The sequence below is a fragment of the Danio rerio genome, chromosome 4 (genome assembly GCF_052040795.2).
Source record: "Danio rerio strain M-AB ecotype USA chromosome 4, GRCz13ab, whole genome shotgun sequence".
Taxonomy (NCBI): domain Eukaryota; kingdom Metazoa; phylum Chordata; class Actinopteri; order Cypriniformes; family Danionidae; genus Danio; species Danio rerio.
In genome coordinates, this window is record NC_141024.2 from 24,429,494 (window position 1) to 24,449,006 (window position 19,513).

The 19,513-nt window shown below is 33.3% G+C and overlaps 1 protein-coding gene across 6 annotated transcripts in view; it reads right to left on the minus strand.

Annotated features, from left to right (window-relative positions):
* The window catches only part of usp6nl (USP6 N-terminal like), a 108,362-nt gene extending 91,030 nt beyond the window's left edge, over positions 1-17,332 (minus strand). For 3 of the 6 annotated variants that reach the window (XM_087247088.1, XM_087247087.1, XM_087247091.1), the window contains exon 1: positions 11,806-11,945. The gene's annotated coding sequence lies outside the window, so the exon portion shown is untranslated. 6 annotated transcript variants of the gene reach the window in all.
* Positions 17,333-19,513: the final 2,181 nt, after the last annotated feature.

The window sequence follows — 19,513 nt, forward strand, 5'->3', positions numbered from 1 at the left end:
GTATCTTCCTGTATTTCTCCTGTATTTTTAATCTTTCTATGAAGGGTGGCAATAAACAATAAAGAGTTGATCCTCCCTTTACGCAAAACATACCGCCGAAGTACTTTGCTCTTAAACATGAATCTGTTCTCTGCTTTAAGGTATAAAAACACTTTGAAATAGATATAAAGATGGCAGGATTCTGTCCTAAATGAGCATAAACCGTTAGGAAAGCAGTCGAATGCTTTCTTTATAGATCTGTGCAATTTTAAAGTGACACCTCTGTTATTTAATGTAAACAAATGAAAAATCTAAATAAGAGATTTATTAGCTGTTTTTTATTTAAAATGCTTAAATTATACAGAGAAGAAAAGGTTAATGAGATTTGATTACTTGATTCAATTTCTTTATAATAGCTATTAAATGTAATAGCCTAATCTGTTTGCTAATTTATTTTCAGCTTTTTTTATGTATGCTGTTTATTCTATCCTTTGTAAATAATAATAATAATAATAATAATAATAAACATTTTATATACTGTTGTTTATTTAAGAAACAGCTCCAGATGAGCATATTTAGTCATTTAGGTTGGGGGGGTCTTCCTTATTTTCACATCAATGTTGACAGGTATGACTTAAACTTTAAGCAGTCTAAGGTTTGTCTAAATAAATGAATAAATATAACCCATAATGCAAAATAATATACTGACTAATTAAATAAAATAAACTGTCTACTATCGACCATTTTATTATTAAAAAATTAATTAAATTAAAAAATTAATTAATAAAAAAATTACACTTTGTTTATTTTGATCTAGATGTTGTTGTTTTTGCATATGAACAAGTGAATATGACTCAAATCCTTTTTTCCCAGAATACCAAAAGCCCATATGGATCTTTTTTTTTTATTTGTTTGTTTTAACCAAGCAATCAGATTACTTTTCATAATCTGATTACTCATGAAAGTAACAACAGAGAAGTTTACATCCCACACAAACAGAGCCTAAGAGCAAAAGAAAAAAGAAGCTTAAAAGCTTTATCAAAAAAAAAAAAAAAAAAAAAAAAAGTGGTCTATTGCATAAGACCCTATGAAAGCTTATCTCCCACCCTGCACCGAATACAAACACCAATCCACACAGTGATGATATCAGGCTCACTGTCATGACCGAATGTGACAGAGCAAACCGATACACCCTTCCTGCTTTTTTCTATTTTCTCCGTCTCACTCCTTCATTTAGGACCGGTAATAACCCCTTACCACCATTCAGCGTAGTGGAGTAATGATCACATGCATTGTGTGTGTATGTATGCGAATGATAGTAATGGGGCGGCAGCGAGAGGAGGTTAATCACTGTAATAAGATGATGCAGAGCGGGTGGAGGTGACAGGAAATGATAAGGGGCGAATAAGATCTCTCCCATCACATGTTTGTGTGATGAGCAAACTAACACGAGCTAAAGAAATTGTTCAGCAAATTATCATAAGTTGTGGATGGAAAATTCAGTTCTAGGTAATAGATATAGACCATTTTGAGGGGTGTAAACAAAAACAATGGTCCCAGCATATTTCCTGTTTACATTTTTCATTTCAAAAAGGGCCACGTATTGATAAATAATGTTATGATAGCTGTTTTAACATTAAGTTGTGATTGAATTGCCTCTTGTTACAGTTATTATGACATAGTTTGAGAACAAGCAGCAAATGTTCATGGGCCAATGACATCACCACATTGAAATGATCTATATGATGGATGTAATTAGTGATCAAACAAGTCAACAAACAAATAAATTAAATAAAGATGCAATAAAAAATCAATGTAATAGTCCATATCAGTTTTGTTTAAAGATTAATAATATAGATTTACTGTTTTTTTTTCCAATCAAAGTTTATTTCAATTAGCAAAATGTTATTATAAATGTTACTGTTTCCAGTTTTAATTTAAAGTCATACCATGTATTTTTTGGTTAAAAAGTTCTGTCTTGATCAAAACAAAGCATAACTAAATCAGTTTTGTTACAAGTGAACGGGTTTTGCTTTACTTTGCTTTCTTTTCTTTTTTTGATAATAGCTGTTAGATTGATAGGATCAAGTCAAGAACAAAATAAACAAAAACAGAACGAAAGCAAAGCCCAATGGTCGAATAGAAAAAAAAAATCAGTTAAAGTTAGATTAAAACAATCTAGTCTGAGTGGAAAAAAACAAAGCAAAAAAATCTATCAACAAATAAATAAATAAAAAATAAAAGCCAATGGTTAGAGCAAGAACAATACAAAACAAACCAACAAACAAAGCAAAAATGTTTTTTTTTTTGTTTTGTTGAAAAAAAAGATGCAGTTTTATTTATGGAATAATCATTGCTTTTTTCTGTGCTATTAGTTTTAATAAGCTAAGGCAGCTGTTCAATTGAAAGGATCTGACCTACAAATCTAAAACAAACAACAAAGAAATAGCTATATGTCAAAAGGGGTGTTAAAAATGGTATATGTTTTATTATGATTACAAATATTTGAATAAATTAATGTAGTACACATCAAAATAAAATATAAATAATATTTATTTCAATTTAAGGTAAAATGTATGTATGAAACGTTTTATTTCTTAAACATATCAACAATTAGGATGTGTTTTTTTTTAGGCTCATCTTTGACCGAAAATAACACTGCACTGTATACATAATACGGCTGCAAAATATTGAAAAAATGAGACATTACGATATTTATTTTTGCTGCAATATATATTGTGATATCAATACATTTTCAGCAGGTGGTTTGAATAAGTTAATAAAATGTCATATACCATGTACTTTTTGGTTGATAAAATGTATATTTTATTATTATAATTTTTTTTTTTAGAAAGGATCATGCTTGAAAAAAAGATGGTGTTTCAGAAATAAAATAATCATTCCTTTTTTTCTGTTCTACAAGGTTTAAAAAGGCAAAAGTAGCAATTTGGTTGAAAAGATCTGACCTAAAAATCTACAAATCAAAAATGGCCCTGGTGTACGATTTGTTATTGCTACAAATATTTAAATAAATTAAATGTAGTTTGCATCGTCTCAATAATATGTAAATAATATTTGTCAATTTGAGGAAAATCTGTGTTTTTGAAACTAACAAAGAGAGCAGAGGTCAATGATTTATTTGAGTTATTTAGCCTGACAGGTTTACCTTTCCAAAATATTATAAATGTTTCCTAAAATAAAATATAGTAAGTGCAATGGGGAAAAAAGTTTGAGTTGTAATCATAATACCATGATACAGTGAAATCTGTAGAAGTGATATTTTTATCCAAGGTTATTACACCGTCAGAAACTTTATAGATTATATATTTATATATATATATATATATATATATATATATATATATATATATATATATATATATATATATATATATATATATATATTAGGGATGTAACGGTATTGTAAATACCGTCATACCGCAATATTAAATTTTTTCGATATTACCGAAGTCGCATGACTCGGTAAAACTATAGGTCTTCTGAGAAAATTTGCTCAGGCGAATGAAGCGAACGGGAGCTAGCTGAAACTTCATTTCCCATCAGCCCCGGCGTGGCCATAATCCTTTGCGGTCTGTTGTCGCTACAGATCCAGTAATGTGGAAATGGAGTGTGCTGCTAGTAGCGGAGATGAAAAAAAGATGGAAATGATCGAACCTAAAGCGGGTGTTGTCGCCGCGCGCGTGCTGAATAGCGGTGCTGTCGCGCGCGTTCTGATCAGCTGTGTTGTGGCGCGCGTATTGTAAAGCGCCGAGGGGGGGTTGAGCGCGCATACTCGAGAGGTGTTGTCACGCGCCTACTGAAAGGCTGGACTGGACGGAGGTTGTGTCGCGTCGCGGGGGCACTTTTGATCGTTTTGGAAGGGCATTTTCTATCCAAGACTAAAAAGGGCATGCGCACTGCACAGGTTGAGCCCTATGTGTGCACATGCCTGCAAATTGGGGAATACAACTAATAACAGTCATGGGGACTGCAGAAACACAGCACACTGTTCAGATTGATGCAGACATTGACTTGTACCGCAAAGAGACCTCTATCTCACTCATGGTTTGTCTTCTCAAGTGGGGGAAAGACAATGCACAACGTTACCCACTGCTGTCAACCTGGACCAAGTCATATCTCTCTTGTCCCAGAAACCTCAGTCCCAAATGAGAGGGTTTTTTCTGTTGCAGGGGACATTGTAAATACCCAGAGATCCCAGCTTTTACCAGATTATAGTTATATGATAATTTTCCTTTAAACCCATCTCTATCTAAGTGAGTAATTAAATGTTAAATGTGATGAGTTTTCAACAATACTAAATTGAAACTTTATTTTTTTACATGGTTTAATAATTTTTTGTTATTAAAATTGAAGTTCCTGTTTCAAAGCTAACAGATAGATGGCTAATTTGTATGTCATTGACACTTTTGGCACTTTTTTGGAGTATTTTCAAAAGTTTTTTTTTTCCTGTAAATGATTCAATAAATACCGTACCGTGACATTCATACCGAGGTATTACCGTACCGTGAAATTCTGATACCGTTACATCCCTAATATATATATATATATATATATATATATATATATATATATATATATATATATATATATAACTTAAAAACATAATTATACAGTAATTAAGTATATCAATAATTAATATATTAAAGATTTTACACTCACGTATTCAATGTAGATAGGTTACTGTTTGCTCATATGGTAAATACTAAAAGAAAAACGTTTAATTTCAGAACCATTCAAAACTCAAATAAATACTTTTAACTGATTTCTATTTTTCCTGGGAACTGCTTGTCTAAGTGGAGATTTAGAAATGGCAAAGAATGGTGGTTTGACTTTCTGTTTCCTTACACAAAGGTAGTGTTTGGAACATTTATAATATTGTATACATGTCACATAAACTTTTACGGGTCTTTTTCATCCTTCTTTCAGTTTGACTGCTCACTGTTTTCATTGCATGCAAAAGAGTGAACACCTCCTTGCATATTCCATGGAAAAAGGAAAAGATTTGGAAAAACCTTTAGGTGTTTTCATTTTTGCATGAACTACGCCTTTCAGATCACATGGAAGCCAAAAAAAAGAAGAAAAAAAAACAGCGGTCAGGTGAGCAAGAGTGAAAGAGGGAGAGAGCAAATGCTGGTCTTAAAGCTGGGATTACTGCCACCATATGTTCACATATTCTAGCCTGTCAATAGCATGACACAAAAAGGAACAGGCATATAACACAGCCACATCATCACTCAGACACATTAAAGGCAATTAATCACCTGAAAATATGTGTGTGTGGGCTGACCGCCTCGTTTTGTGCCAGACTGGTTATCTCTGCCAGTGGGCATCAGTACCAGTGCCAGGGCATGAGCTCAGGAATGTAGAGACCTTCAGCATTGTGTGTTTACATGCATGTGGGCCACATTTTGTTTTGCAGTTAGTCAGCACCTTTGGGCTAGATGATAAATATTCATTATAAAGTTTGTATTATTTGCTTGAGAGAATAAAAAACAGTTTTTAGTTGTGCCTTACCATTCCTAAAGGACAGTTTTGTGCCTACTGTTGGTGTTGTAAATTGTATGAAAGTACAAAATTGGGTTATAACTGCATCTGTGTGCTGAGAAGTTTCATTACAAAAGGAGTCTGTTCAAGAGATCTGTTCCAATTAGGACTGCACAATATATTGTTTCAGCATCGACACTGCAATGTGCACATCTGCAACAGTCACATCACAGGATATGCAATGTTAAGTAGTAAATAAAAATAGCTGTCAAGGAAAAACAGTTCAGAACACATGAGAATTGTGGCAGTTGAACCAAAATATAGTGAAAGTTTTACATTTACATCTGTTTTAAGGTCTGGCAGAGTACAAAGTCAGGCACAAGATATTTTACCATTTGTAACTTCAATAAAGAATAATTTTGTTTAATTATTTACCCACACTGAAAAAAAAAATATTCAAAGATGATTAATTGGATTTACTCATTTTTTATGTTAAGTGGTTGTAAACAATTGTGTTGAATTTAAACAAACAATTAAGTTGAACATTATTAAACTTAATTTGTTTGCCTAAATTCAACACAAATAAATTGTTTGCAACAGTTCTGCATGCAACACTTTCAGTTATGCTTGTTTTTTTTACATTTGATTACTCAAATTACGTACCGGAATACAATTTGACTGCTCTGAAAACCATAAAACACTGTTCATTTTACTTTTATCTTTACTTTTTTTGGATTCGCTTGACATTTGTTGCATTTCATTTTTGTTTCATGCATTTTATGCATGATTTACTTTCCTCTATATCATGCCAATCATTCCAAATCAATACATTCTTTTCAAAAAGCAGTTTTCAAGTCACTCAGTGAAATTGTATAAACAAACTAAACAGTTTGTTTATTTATATATTTATCGTAGAATAACTAAATATTGCAATGTCAGATTTTTCCAATATCGTGTAGCCTTAGTTTTAATGATTATTAAAATAAAGACATTAACGGCATTAAAAGAAAGACATTACTCTGTGTGTTATTCCAAACAAACACCAAACAAAACACAAAACAATCAATCAATCAAAACAAAGGTCGACTGATTTTCTAAGGAAGAATTCGGGAATTGTTGCTTTTGCTACAACAGCTGCAACACCTCTGTGCTAGATGTTGGGTCTGAGTGAAAACAAAACAAAATGAAACAAATTTGAGTTTTCTAAGAGCTGTTTAGATCTGGGACAATAAGCATCTTAAAAAAACAAACAAACAAACAAACAAACACACAAAAAAGAGCACTTTAAAAAGGTATAAACAAGATTATTTACAACTATGTCACTCAGCCCTAATGGCAGACAACTATGACTCTGAATGCGTCTTTGAATATATGGTTTCTGAGGTGCTTCTTACTCTAAGGCCTTTTAGCTTTTCAAACACATAGGTTTTGGTTTAGATCCACCTGTCAATCACAGTACTCCAGCATCTTTCATTCATTCATTTTCTTTTCAGCTTAGACCCTTTATTACTCAGAGGTCACCACAGCAGAAAGCATATGTTTTACGCAGTAGATGACTTCCAGCTGCAACCCACCACTGGGAAACACCTATACACACTTAGTCACACACATACACTACAGCCACATACACGATGACCAATACTCAAACCAGCGACCTTCTTGCTGTGAGGCGATTGTGCTACCCACTGCACTACCCTGACGCCCCACTCCAGCATCTATGACTCATAAAAAATGAAGCACTTATAAAATGTTAAAGATCTTTTTTTATGTGGAAATGCTGGTATTCTGTTTCAGTATAGATGGACTGAAGCACAAACTTTTGAAAACGGACGTGTGGTTATCCACAATCACTCTCTGATTAGTTTTTCTTTTCAGCTTTCTTTACAATTTTATCTACTGTGTTCAACAGAAGAAACTCATAAATATTTGGAACCTCTTGGAGGTGAGTAATTTGTCATATTTGGGTAAACTGTCCCTTTAATAACAAACTGTATGTTCTGTAAAATAAAATAAATAAATAAAACTGCCTGCAGAGAATCCCTGCACAAGTATGTATGTGTGTGTGTGTGTGTGTGTGTGTGTGTGTGTGTGTGTGTGTTCCAGGGTTTGGGCAAGTGTTTTACAAAGTAATAATAACGGCTTCCTACACCAGTGCCCACCACCAGAGAACTGTCTGATGTACCGGCTCTGAAAGCTTTGCTCCATTTAGTTGCCATGGCTCATCCTCCCCCACACAGGAAGTGATCTATCCTTATCTGTGGGCAAAACCAGTTCAGTTCCTCATCGGCTTGCTTCCCTCTACCTCTCAAGCTGAAGCCATGCATACAACTTCTGTGCTGTTTCCTATTTCATCCACCACAGAGCAATAAAGGCTTCAGGGATACTGCCTTGACTGTCTCGGGTTTTCATGCATTTTTGACATCTGCTTATATTTATTAACAATATTTTGCCTAATTTCATAGTAATTAGCTCTTAGTTTGTATTACACACCATTATATAATTTAATTAAGATTTATAATGAAGAAAATAGCTTACTTGTCCAGTTCACTCAAAATAACACTTATTTCATCGATTATTCACATTCCACTTGTTTCAAGCCTTTGACTTAAACCTTATTCAGGGTTTCTGCAGGTTTTACCAAGTTAAATTGAATTCAAGTTAAATAAACTTATACAGGGGTAAACTCTAAGGTTGTTTTTTTTTTTTTCAAATAGCCCTGTTGGAAAACATTTTTACTTGCCAGATAAAAAAGAATAACTATTATTTAATAGATTTATTAATACAATAACAATAAAAATATTTAAATAAAAATATATATTAGGTAGCGCCAATGACCATAGCAGTAAATACAACTTTTAAACAAATGTTATTGTAAGGAAAACAATTAAATCATTATGATAAAGAGGGTTACATAAATAGTTTTTGAGATCAATTGTTGGAGACTGTTGGCCACATTGGGTAGCTATAAATGAACAAAGGACAATTAAGACCTGTTAAAAAAAGAGTTAAGAACTGCGACATACTACTTCAATATATTTTTGACATTTTAAGACCTGAAATGTAGTTTTGGAGATTTAAGACACTTTAAGACACTGCGGACACCCTATAATTAATTGAGGTCAATGGCTACCGGTTTCCAACATTCTTCAAAATATCTACTTTTGTGGAAATATTCCTTTAACTATACCCATAAAAATGTAAAAATATGATTTACTGTGTAAACTGTGTGCTGTACAGTAGCTAATAACTTTATGAATAGCTCCATATCAGATTTAATTCTGAAATGTAGCACATAGTTTAGATTTTGAAAAATAAATAAAACCTAATCATCAAAAACCACATGTTTTTTTAAATCAAATATTAACAACCCATTTTATTTTCACTGTAAACGGAAAAAAAGAAATGGCCATATCAGCTCAATGCTCTTTTTATTATTATTACTATTATCATTACTATTATTACTATTGTCATTATTATTAGTTGCTATTATCATTATTAAAATTAATATTATCATTATTATCTAAATTATAAGACTTCCATCAATTTAATTAATTGTAAGCCAGGTTTGAAAAATCATGCACCTTATGGATCTGATAAATTTTTATATTTTATTATGAGACACTTTCACTACAAATATGAAAAAAATAATTCATATTCAATTACAATTATATTGGTCGTTTAGAAAATATTTATAAATGTGTAACAATACTGCACTGCATGCTGTACCGTACTCTTCAGCGATGAATATATCTGGCTGCTAATGGACCACAATTTCCCTCATGAGATCAATAAAGAACATGATGATCATGATCTAATAATAAATCCACCTAATCTAATCAATTGTAGTCCACTGAAGAGCTAAATCAAATACTTTTATCAGATTTCCCATTTTGCTGTCTGCATAAAATGATTTTTTAAAGAATTAAATAAAAATGTCAGTAAAAAACTGAAAAATCTCATTCGTTTTGAACTAAAATACAATAAAAAACATCAGAGATGCAAGAATATTTTTCTTCTTTTTTTAAATATTTCCCAAATGATGTTTGACAGAGCAAGGAATTTTTACAGTGTGTTTGATAATATTTTTTTTTTTCTGGAGAAAGTCTTATTTGTTATATTTCGGCTAGAATAAAAGCAGTTTTTAATATTTTAAAAATAATTTTTAGGGTCAAAATTATTAGCCCCTTTAGCCTATATATTTTTTGATAGTCTACAGAACAAACCATTGACATAAACTTGCCCAATTACCCTAATCTGCCCAATTAACCTAGTTAAGCCTTTAAATTTCACTTTAAGCTGTAAAATAGTGTCTTAAAATATCTAGTCAAATATTATGTACTGTCATCATGGCAAAGATAAAATAAATCAGTTATTAGAAATGAGTTATAAAAACTATTATGTTCAGAAATGTGTTGAAATAATCTTCTCTCTATTAAACAGAAATTGGGGAAAAAATAAACAGGGGTGCTAATAATTCTGACTTCAACTGCATATATAACCTGGAAAGTGGATACAAATTAGTTGTTTGTATATTGACAAAGCTTTAAGTTTTAAAACTACAATACATTTTTTATTTTTAGTGCTTCTTACATTTCTCCATTAATAAGCAAAATGGTTCTTGTTTTAAAATGACAGACAAGACTTTACTACACCTTATTATATTTAAGTGGGTATCTTATGTATTTATATTAATTGACAAGAAGTATAATATTATGATTGAGCCTCTCGCTGGCCGTCTTAAAATATGTTATGTAGTGACAATGTTAAATATAGAAGTTTTTTTATAGAATATTAGTAAACAATGAAGAGTTGATTAAATAAACTTTGTATCATGAATTTTAAACTATTATTTATTGTTATACTTTAAAAACATTTACGTTTGCTGTAAATCATGGTAAAAATAGATAATAGATAGGCACTAAGAAATAAATATGAAACAGTACTATACATTCTCCAATATTATTACTATAGTTATGGCTTTGATGCTTACGAAAACACTTTTTGTCTCTTACCCATAAACATAAATGAAAAAAATTCTGCTATTTTGATACTTTTTAGTTAAATACTTTTTAAATCTTGTTTCATGTAGGCCTAGATTTAGATCGAACGAGAAGCACATTATTTGCTCTGGATTGCACGTGTTCTCCTACAGCTGTGAAAATGTGTGTTTAAGTGATGTCGAGGAGGGCTGTGCTCTATATAACAGGACAGTGATGTGTGTGGTCAGCACATGCGCATGGGCATGTGAAACACGCAGCTCAGCAGAATGTGAGACATGAAAAGCATGAAAACACACTCATTTGAACATTTTAACCAGCATGGATTCACATACAGCAAACTTTTAAAGCATCTTGATTATGTACAAATAGTAATTAGACGTATTTACACAGTATTGTGTGACCGTTTCAAATATATCATGAAAAAAAATAAACTATGGATTTACATGAAAACCTAATGAGCTAAGTTAAACAATTGGTAACCATTGATTAACCATAGTTTGATACACTACCAGATTAGATAAGACATTTGTAGTAAAACAAATGGTGGTTACAACCTGCTATAAATAAATAAACAAACCCATGGAAACTTTGGTAAGAATAAAAATGTCTCAAACTAAAAACTATACTATACCACATAAATAGTTTTACAAATATTACATTATTTTTACTGAGCTTCAAGATATTTATTATCATATATAATATTTAATTATTTCAGCAAATAAAGAACAAGACTATCACTGACTTTTCAGTAATTAAAAATCTCATGAAATTGACTAACCTATTTTACTGCGTCCCTACAGCACAGTTTGAAGGACAACTGGCAATATAAATCCAAAATACTTGTATTTTCTGAATGTCATCGTTTCGAAAGTCGAGTGTTTCTTGCTTTTGCACAAATTAATTTACGTACCAAAACATTTAAAGGCATTCGGGACAACTCGCGAGTGACAGCGCGGTCAGCCAATCAACGCTCAGCGTCTGTGTTCTCGGCCAATCGGCGCGCATCATTCATGTTTACGAACAGCCCATGAGCATCAATCCTTCTTCAGGAGGCCGTCCGATCGTTTGGCTCGCTAGGCCTCATTGAATACAAATTTGAACAACTCTAGAGTAAACAAACCACTGTTTCTCCTCGCACGAGTAAATAAATACCTACAATCAAGCATACCGCCACATGTCTTGCATTTACTTCATTTAACCGCCCCGCTTGACTCCGAGGGGCTCAAACTGCCCCGCTAGCGCTACTTTAGCACAACAAACACACAGAACTTCAGCATGACAAATGTCTTCCCATCACAGTTTATCAGTAACACGCGCTTACCTTCGTAGCTCGCGAACGCGTCCCGTTTACATGTCCCCAGCCGAGTGTGTTGTGTGAACGCGGGCGGGATACACACGCTGTCCGGCATCAGGAAGTCCGCGGTGTTCCCGCTGAAGTGAGCGAGTGTGTGCGCTCGCTATGGAAACCCCTGCAGCAGCAGCTCAGCTCAGGTGCCCGTGCGCCTCCCGACAAACACTGCCCACTTCAGCACTACACTACACATCACAACACTGCACCTATCCTGATCATCATACCCGTGTCTGGACTCTGGGTGATAGTGATGTGACTGAGGTTTACACGCTCATTTCAGATAATACTTTGAAGTGAGTTGGGCAGGGAAATTGGAATTTACAGTATTGTATATGTTGAAATATGATAGCATTAACATTTAGAAAATGCTCTGTAACATGTAACATTACAACATAATCTATCAAAAATATGGGAACTGTGTGGAGAAAAAAAAAACATTGAATACTCGGACCACTTGGAAATTCTCAATTTTCTGGATTAAGTAAAATCTCAGTTTTATTTTTGATTTGTTCTTTAAATACTACCGATGATATCTCTTCTAAAATTAAATGCTGTCATCCAGAATATAAAATAATATTCTATCATTATAATACAATTTTAAAAAGAGTGTCAATACCAATGCTTTATACTTTAGGAAATGTTTAAGAAGTTTAAAAAGAAGCTTAACTTTAAGTTAAGAAATCAATATGTGTGATCAATTGACGAAAAAAAAGATCTAAATAACAATGACAATGTTGAAAAGTGCAATATGTGTAATATATAATATAATAATACAGCCTATATTAATAGAATTAAAGGCAGGGGTGGAATTAACCAATAAGCAAACACAAGCGGTCGCTTAGGCTCCGACCAATGTCAAGAAGCCTAAATTAATCATATAGCTCTTTTTTTAAATGTGCTATCATATGTTTCAAAATCTGTCTATAGGCATTGTTTTTAACATTATTACTTATTTTCTAAAATGAGGCCACCCCTAAATAGTGGAACGTTCCTTCCGTACTGCACATGCAAATAATAAAATCTAATCACAGATATGGCTGTACATAGTCAGTGAATTTATTGTATTCAATTTTACATTGAGAAAATAAAGGTTCCACTTAAAATATTTACAAAAATAAATCTACAGTGAAAAATGTCTATAGAGAAAGAGAGTGTTTTGAGTTTTAATGCTAAGACCCATTGCGAGAATTGCTTTGGGCCCCCAAAGTCCACTTCTGATTAAAACTATAGTTCACCCAAAACTTCTGTCATCATTTACTGTCCCTCTACCTGTTCCATTTTTTTGTCTGTTGTACACAAAGGGTGGAACTTTGAGAAATATTGGAAAACGATAACTACTACTATTTTTGTCATACTATAGATGTCAATGTGTACCCTTTTTTGCTTTAAAATATCTTTTGTATGTGTGTTTAACAATAAAGAAACTCAGAAATCAAGGGTGCCCAAACTCAGTGCTGGAGGGTCGGTGCACTGCACAGTTTAGCTCCAACTTCCTTCAACACACCTGCCTGGAAGTTTCTAGTATACCTTCAAAGAGCTCGATTAGCTGGTTCAGGTGTGTTTAAATGAGGTTGGAACTAAATTCTGCAGGACACTGGCACCCCAGGACTAAGTTTGAGCACCTGTCATAGATATTCATAACCACTTGAGAGTATGAGTGTAAATTTTCATTTGTGCGTGTGAACGATTTCTTTATGATATTATAACATTAGATATTATTGGTACAGCAACAGTATACAGTATAAGAGTAAAATTCATTTACCATGTTTTTTTTTTTTTTAGTACACAGAAATCTAAATTGTCCAATAGAAAGATGTATTAATATAAACTATTAGGGAGGTGTCAGAAACTGATCCTTTTAATAATAATGTTGTTTTTTGTCTTGGTTATGCTAGTTTGTTATTTTAGCTATTGATGTGTAATGAGCCCCAATTTAAAAAGTAACGAGTCCATCTGCTGGCCAAAATCTGTAACTACAAGTATTTTTTCCAAATGATCGATCCCACATTTACAGTCAATTAGTCACTGACTCGCTGTAGTTAAAATACTACTAATAACATCTAGCTGGTCAAAGACAAGTACAGACCATTTCAAACATAATACAGTACAGACCATTTCAAACATAATACAGTTGTCCTTTTGTTAGTTTTATTTTCTGTTTTAATGTATTTTTTTTCTTTATGGATCGTATTTATGACTGAATATGAAGAGTTCAAAAATCTCTAATGGCCATCTGAAAATGTTCTCTTACATTGAACATTTTTTTCAGCCTCCTATGTTTATGTTCCGTTATTTCACTTTAAAGGCAATGAAAGGAACATATTTGTCACTATAAAAGTAAAAGTATCGAGCATACACACAAGAAAAATGCTCATTTCAGAAGGAAATATCAAATGGGATTTAAAGGTTTTTGCATCTGAACTCTTTAAATCAATATAACAAACAAACAAAAAATAGTTTATATACCAAACAAGTTTATATACCAAACAAATTTCATCTGTTTTGAAGAACCATTTGATGAAATATTAAAAGAACTTGATGCCTGATAGTAAGCAAGACAATTTCTCTTTAATTTACTGGTTACAATATTTTATTATTTCCTTTTATATTTAATCATTATTTGTACACTTTTGTAAATTTAATTTTAATTTGATGCAAACATCACTTTGGGGTTGTCTCATATTTAACCCATGCGGACATACTTTAAGAGTAAGTTGCTCGTAATCATTGTTATTATGTAAGTTATAACCTGAAACACACATACCTCATAACAGAATTTTCATTTTACATAAGCAAGTGAAAAATCCATACTTCAGTGAAAATTTCATGTGGCATTTGTTGGTTTAGTACTTACTGTAGAGCAAATCCCTCCGCGAAGAGCCTTTGTCTTCTTAAGTCTTCTTGTTTGTCAAGTGTGTTGACTCTGCATTGTTTGTTCATGTATTATAAATAAAGCAGTTTAAGCTTGACATCCCTCACAAGAGCACTGTGCTGGAACAATGATTCATTACGGTTTTAAAGCTAATGCCTGCCATAATACTGATATGTGCAGTGGTAGTTTATGAATATGTATAATAATGTATACATCATTTGTAGGTGAGGAAAACATGTGCAACAGTTGTGTCAGTTTTAGATATGTAACACACATTATATGGTCCTTCTAAATCATGGATCTCAAACTGGATTCTTGGAGGGCCACAGCTCTGCACAGTTTAGCTTCAGCCCTAATCAAACACAGCTGATCCAAATAATCAAGGTGTTCAACAGTACTAAAGACTATTAAGCAGGTGTGAGTTGGAGGTGGTTGGTGATAAATTCTGCAGAGCTGTGGCCCTCCAGGAGTTCAAGACCACTGTTCTAGATCATTCTAAAATGCAAATGACATATCTGAAATATATAGCCTATATACAGTGTTGGGGGTAACACATTACAAGTAATGTGAGTCACATAAGAATATATTTTTTCTTCTTCTAAGTAACAAGTAACACATTTAAAAAAATAATAATGGTTCATGGTTCAATGGTTCAATAATGGTGGTTCATTCCGCTGTGGCGACCCCAAATTAATAAAGGCACTAAGCCGAAAAGAAAATGAATGAATTCAAGTTACTTGTTTTTGTTTAATTAATGAGCTTTTAAAAAGTAAACTGCTGAATTAAAATGAAAGTACTCGCAATAAATGACACAGTCAATGAGAGAATGTCTTCATTATTTTGAACGCATGAAAGAAAAGAAAAAGGGGATTGTCTCAATGGACAGTGATTTAACTGTAGACAAACAGTATAAAAGTAGCAAACACATTGCTTTAAAATTTCAATAAAAGCATAATAAAAAGTAACACAAAAGTAACGTAACGTATTACTTACCTTAAAAAGTAACTAAGTAACGCAACTAGTTACTTTTTTGGGGAGTAACTCAATACTGTATTGCATTATTTTCCCCAAAACTGCCTATATAACATTGTTTGAACATACTGGATGACCTTACATTAATGCGATTGCAGGGACACCACTAGAGGTCAACAAAAAGAGTTTACATTAAACGTAATAATATCTGTTTTGTTTTTGCTTAATTCCCAGGTAAAAAGTGCCAGCAAGAAGTAGGCAAGTGGTGATATCTAGGGACTTTGAAGGTAACATGCAAAAATAAATAATTAAATGAATAAATAAAATTACGTAGAAATTGGAAACCACATCAATCCATTAACTGTTTATCCATTAAAACACCAGTACATTTAAATAGGTTCTAGTGTGTTTTGTGACATATTCCATTAGATTTAGTGTTTTTTAAAATGACAACAATTACCAGCAGAGATCCACAGGGACCATTACAGATGCCATTAAAATCAATCATATTAAATCAGTCTTATTATAACCATCAGAACTAAAATAGTTTGTTAACTTGAAACCCCCCCCCCCCCCCCCCATCCCCCACCAAAATAGTGAAGTTTGCTGTGCATAAATAATTATTGAACGTCACTTTAAAATATAACCCATTTTGTTTTTGTTAATTTCTTTCTTTTATTTCTACCTCGGCTTTGAATTAAGGTTTGTTGGATTCTTTCTCAAACACCTTCAAAATGGTCTACTTTCCCAACCCAATGCTTTGATTATTTAGGGAGACTGGAAATATAGCATATCAAGCCTAATTTGTGGCATCGACATGTTTTTCAGCTGACAGTACAATAGAGAGTTTCTTTTAACTAAAATTTATGAGGTGTAATTTTTTCACAAACACCTTTTTAAATTATCAGCCATTTCCTCCGCTGCTTTTAGTATTCGTTTATCCTGGCACATTATAAAATGATAGGCTATTTTATACATGTCATTGATACCCATGTTTGTTTTTCACCGTGACAGTAGTTTGGCCATTCATTTGGTCTAACGTTAGTGTTGAATAAATGAACGCAGTTATGATAAAACACACACACTTGTTCCACATTAGATGTCTTTGTTATTGTTTGTTGTTGTTGTAGTTTGTTGTTGTTGTTTTTGTTACTAAACATTTTAAATAGAGTAAAATGCAGTGGCATTATATTTAAAATAAAATGCTTCCTTTAGGCTACTTTAGTCTTACCTGCAGCCAGATGCTTGTGGTCGGTCGGATCCAGTTTTGTTGTTTTTCTCTTTCTTCATAAAAACAGTCTTCCTTTAGCTCAGAGCCAGAAGAAACTCTTTTGTACACGTCTGATGTGATGCCTCTGTGTTCCAGCAGCAGTCGTCTTTGATAAAAGTTTTCTTATATCGTCCTAAGTTCAGGTTTCACACGTTGTGACATGGACTCTTCGTTTTTTCCCCGCTCAAAGTGTGTCTGAAGTAAGGCATTTTGACAGCGTCTCGAAACGCAACAGCTTGGACGTTTTAAGGGTAAATATTGTGACTCACACGTTTACCTCTTTGTTGTTTGGTAAGGTAAAAAGAAGTTGTGTTTCTGTGGTAAAACATTCGTGAAACAGAAACCTTTACTTCACCTTAAGAGCAAAGAACGTTTCCCCTTTTGGCGGTATCTGAGATTTAAAGGGACAGTGCACCCAAAAATGCTAATTCCATCATCAGCATTTACCTCACAAAAACAACTGTATTCGTGAAATATAGCTCTAAAAGTCCTATGGACTACTTTAATATAGGCTCTATTTGTTGACTAGTTAGGTGCCTGACAGTCAACGTGATTTAACCCTGAATAAAGTGCATGATCAGCTATGTTGTCATTGTTATAGTAGTTTGCTGTTATTCTAGCCATGACTTAAAGGGATAGTTCACCGACAATTGAACATTTTGTCATCATTTACTCGCCCTTTACTTGTTCCAAACCTCTCTGACTTTCTTTCTTCTGTTGAACAAACAAATAAGATATTTTGAGGAAAGCTGAAAACCTGTAACCATTGACTTCAGTGGTATTTGTTTTATATGGAAGTCAATGGTTACATGTGTTCAGCCTTTTTCAAAATACCTGCTTTTGTGTTCAATGTAATGAAGAAACTTATAAGGGTTTGGAACCACTTAAGGGTTTGTAAATAGTGAGTACAGTTTAGTTTGGGGTAAATTTTCCCTTTAACATGGACAAATACTTGTTATTGCACGTCATAGCACTTTAGGACATTGTGATAGAATCAGGACTGGCAAGAAAACATTCCATTTGGTTTAAAAAAAAATTTTCTACATCCAAACCAAACATGCACTTTTAGAAGGCAAAGTTTAAGTCCAATTTGGCTAGTGTGTTTATAATACAGTACAGTACATTAATAATGTTTAAGATGACTACTTTTGGAAGTGGTTAAAAGTGGAAAAGCTCAGCCCATGTACACCTGTTACCTTAGCCTACATCAGGGGGTCCTGGAGGGCCGCTGTCCTGGAAAGTTTAGCTCCAACCCAAATCAAGCACACCTGAACCAACTAATCAAGCTCTAAGTAGAACTTCCTGGCAGGTGTGTTGAAGCAAGGTGGAGCTAAACTCAGCAGGATACCGGCCCTCCCCGACACCCCTGGCCTACACCAATGTCTGTTGGTATTAGCTGTTTCCATCCAAATATGTGAATTGGAAAAAAATGGTATTTGCTGTGGTATGAGAATCCACTATGGGCCTTGTATTTTATAAAAAAAAAAAAATAAAAAAAAACTACTAACACTTCCATTCTAAGACTTTACAGACCTGAAACTTGCCTTTAGTACTTATTCATTGTTGCTCTTAGTTGTGTAAATTGCTTCCTTGTCCTCATTTGTAAGTCGCTTTGGATAAAAGCGTCTGCTAAATGACTAAATGTAAATGTAAATATAATAAATTGTATGCGCCTCAAAAGACAAAGTCAAACTGCAATGGACGTGAAGTGGCTTTTAGAGGCGCAAGACCACTCTTTTGGAGTCCAGACAGTAAAAATACCAAACCACTTTGACGATGGACTTTGGCTGAACGAATTTATGACCAAATCAACATTTCAGATGTCTTCAGATTTATTTCTTATTGGATAAAAAGTTTATCCTGCTCATTTGTGAACATTTTAACTTTCATTTGCATCTTGGGATTTCCATTCAACATTTTTAATGTGAAATTTAAAAATGCGCATCGGACCAAAACATAGTGCAAACAGGGCTTGAAAAAAAGCGAAGCATTTACATTTTGTGGCAGCACGAGGGTGAGTAAATGATGACAGAATATTTATTGTTGGGTGCACTGTACCTTTCTTTAATGACTACGCAATCCTGGCTAAAAGCCTGCACTGACTGGTGTTTTCAAAGCACTCTAAGACTTAATTATCACTTGAATGGCTTGATAATTGATTTGGGACTCTCTGGTATCTCTGTAGGGATGCAGTGGACACATGGACAGCACATAGTGGATTGGGACACAGACAGAAGGACAGACGGGGGCCTCGCCCAGAGCAGCGGTACAGTACAGAACAGTGTGACTTGACAGTCAGCACCATCATTTTTACACTACAAACATGTAATACTTGACCCCAACATTGATCAATTACTTGTTTTTGTTGTAAAAATTTAAGTTTAGACATTACAAACCACAAGGCTGGGGTGTTTTATAAATATAACACATATATATGGCTGTCCATCTACTGTTACAGCAAGTTGGGCTGCACAGAAATATACATATATAAATCTGTATGTATATTTTCCATGTTTGGTGACGAGACTGAAATTAATCGCAATGTAAATCAATGAAAAACAAAC